The sequence below is a fragment of the Seriola lalandi genome, unplaced genomic scaffold (assembly GCF_002814215.2).
Source record: "Seriola lalandi dorsalis isolate HSWRI2012SDOR001 ecotype SW California unplaced genomic scaffold, Sedor1 jcf7180001973247, whole genome shotgun sequence".
In the NCBI taxonomy this organism is placed as follows: domain Eukaryota; kingdom Metazoa; phylum Chordata; class Actinopteri; order Carangiformes; family Carangidae; genus Seriola; species Seriola lalandi.
Window position 1 is genome coordinate 1 of NW_019443913.1, and position 2,986 is coordinate 2,986.

The 2,986-nt window shown below is 44.2% G+C and overlaps 1 pseudogene; it reads left to right on the forward strand.

Annotated features, from left to right (window-relative positions):
- The first annotated feature begins 5 nt into the window (after positions 1-5).
- LOC111651522 (sacsin pseudogene) lies at positions 6-2,978 on the forward strand (annotated as a pseudogene).
- The last annotated feature ends 8 nt before the right edge of the window (positions 2,979-2,986 follow it).

Genomic DNA, 2,986 nt, shown 5'->3' on the forward strand with positions numbered 1-2,986 from the left:
CTGTAGCAGACATTTTTAAAGAGCTCCTTCAGAATGCTGATGATGCAAGTGCAACAGAGTGCAGTTTCCTCATTGACATGAGAAAAAACACTGACATTCGAGAGAATCTCCTTGACCCTGGTATGATTGTTTGCCACGGGCCCTCATTGTGGTCTTTCAACAACTCTGTGTTCTCAGATACAGACTTTCTGAACATCACAAGGTTAGGTGGATCAGTGAAGAGATGTGAAGCAGACAAAGTTGGCAAGTTTGGCTTGGGTTTCAACTCAGTTTATCACATCACTGACATCCCCATCATAATGAGCAGAGAGTTCATGATCATGTTTGATCCAAACATTAATCACATCAGCAAGCACATCAGAGACAGGTCTAATCCAGGGATAAAAATCAACTGGAGCAAGCAACAGAAAAGGCTAAGAAAATTCCCCAACCAGTTCAAACCTTTCCTCAATGTCTTCAATTGTCAGCTTCCGCTAGCTCAGGACTCCCCATACAAGTTCAGTGGTACACTGTTTAGACTCCCATTCAGAACAGAGCAGGAAGCCTCACTAAGTGAAATCAGTAGTCTGTACTACAACACCACGGACATCTATTCCCTGGTTGATGAGTTCAGCATATGTGGCCATCGATTCATTCTGTTTACACAGCATGTTGGAAGTATGGTCTTGAAATACCTGAAATATGAAGAACCAAATCCAGCAGGAGCACAAGATGTCGTGACTATCAACAAAAGTGTGTGGTCATCCAAAGCCTCATATGGACCTCTGAGTATCCTAAAATCTGCAGCAAGGGTTATGAAGAAAGTAGCAAGCACCAACAAGGTACCTGCTGATGTTCCCAAGTCTGGCTGCATCATACGTGTTGTGGTAGAAGAGTTTCATAATGTGTTCAAACGCATTGTCGATCTCCACTCCCCACTGTTCAGAGGTTCAGAGGAAGATCCTAACCAGTACTTTGAGATGGCTGCTAAAGGTGTTCAGACAAGAAGACTCACAGATGAAATGCCCCAAAAGGCAGTTGAGGTCACCAACTGGCTCATTTGCTCATGCATGGATGTAACTGAAGCACTCAAGTTTTCCCTCAGTGATAGTGGAAAAAGACTTGGACTAGTGCCTTGTGGAGGAGTGGCTGTTCTGCTCTCAGAGGAAGAAAATCGCAAATGGACAGTAAAGACAAACACCACATCAATCGGAGAGGTGTTTTGTTACTTACCTCTCAGAATCAAAACAGGCCTGCCAGTCCATGTTAACGGCTGCTTTGCTGTGACTTCTAACCGTAAAGAGATCTGGAAGACTGACACCAAAGGACAGTGGAATTCTGTGTTCATGAGACACGTCATTGTCCAGGCGTATTTGGCAGCACTCACAATGCTACGTTCAATGGCTGAAAGCGGAGAACTGCTTGATTACAACTATTACGCAGCATGGCCAGATCCAGGTCAGGTGCATGATGACTTCACACTGATCAGCCAGGGTGTCTACCAAGAAATAGCTAAGGGAGGTGACAGTGAGCACGCAAAAGTTTTCTCAGATGGCAAAACCTGGGTGTCAATCAAATTCGTCAGATTCCTTGATGATGCCTTACTCTGTAGGCCAGACATTGGTCCTGCTGCTTTCAAGATATTCTTGAAATACCTCAAGAAGAGCGGCTCACAAAACCTCTGTGCTGTTGAGCTGCCTGACTGGGTGAAGGAGGGATTTGATGATGCTGGATGTAAAGGGAAGTTAATGGAAAACACCCTGACAGAGAAGCAGTTCTTTTCAGATGTCTTTTTCCCTCACATCCAAGAAATTGACAGAGAGCTTCGAGATCCCCTGATGCATTATGTCTTGAATGAGAAGCTGGAAGATTTTGCATCAATCCTCAGGGTTACTCCTTGTATCCCATGCTCCGGCCCCAATAAGGAACTGGTTTTGCCCTCCAGACTCATTCACCCAGAGGGAAGAGTTGCTAAACTCTACAGCAATGATGATGGAAGATTTCCTGAAGGGACTTCCAAAGACTACCTAAACCCTGTGTGTTTAGTGAAGCTAGTTCAGTTAGGCATGGTGAAAGATGACCTGTCATGGGAGGACCTGATTGAACGCGCTCAGTCTGTTATTCATCTTAATGAAAGTGATCACGCAGCTGCATGCTTTCGTAGCAGTATCCTACTCAGTCTCATTGATGAGAAACTGAAGATTAGAGATGCGGCAGCAGCTGAGCTCTTAGAAAAGCTACAGGACATCAAGTTCCTTCCATTTCTGACAAGACCTGCAGGGTTCTCACTACCATGGCATGGGAACAACTTTTCCCCAACAACAATGTTCTCTGCTAAAGAACTCTTCACAACTGAACATCAGGACACAGTTTGTCTGATGAAGCCAATTCTGAATGAGAATTCTCCATCTTTCAAAGGTTGTGGTGCAATGTCATTGGCTGTAAAAGACTGTTTTGGTCTAATAAGGAAGCCCTCGGTTGGACTGGTCATCAGTCAGCTCAAGAAACTGTCTCAATCATTTGATGGTGTCACACTGTATCAGGAAAACATAACAAATGCCTGTTACAAGTATCTACATGAAGAAATGCTACAAGCTGAGGATGCAAAAGAACAAATAACTGAGGAACTGAAAGCGTTCAACTCCATCCTGGTGGAGAACACATATGTCAATCCCTCCAAAGTTGCATTCCACCTGAATTTTGATGCAGCTCCGCATCTTTATCAGCTCCCTAACAAATACAGAAACAGTTGTCGTGAGCTCTTTGAAAATGTTGGGGTACAGCCGAGCTTTACAGTTGAGGATTTCTCAGCAGTTCTTGAAACAGTGAAGCAGGAATGTGGGCGAAGGGCACTCACTGAGGATAACTTCCAGTTGTGTCGCAGAATTATTAGTGAAGGAATATGGAGCTGGATACGAGACAAGAACCAAGAATACTGCCAAGCAAATTATGGTGGGATTCTGTTACCTGACTCCAATCTGACATTACAGCCATCCAAATCACTATG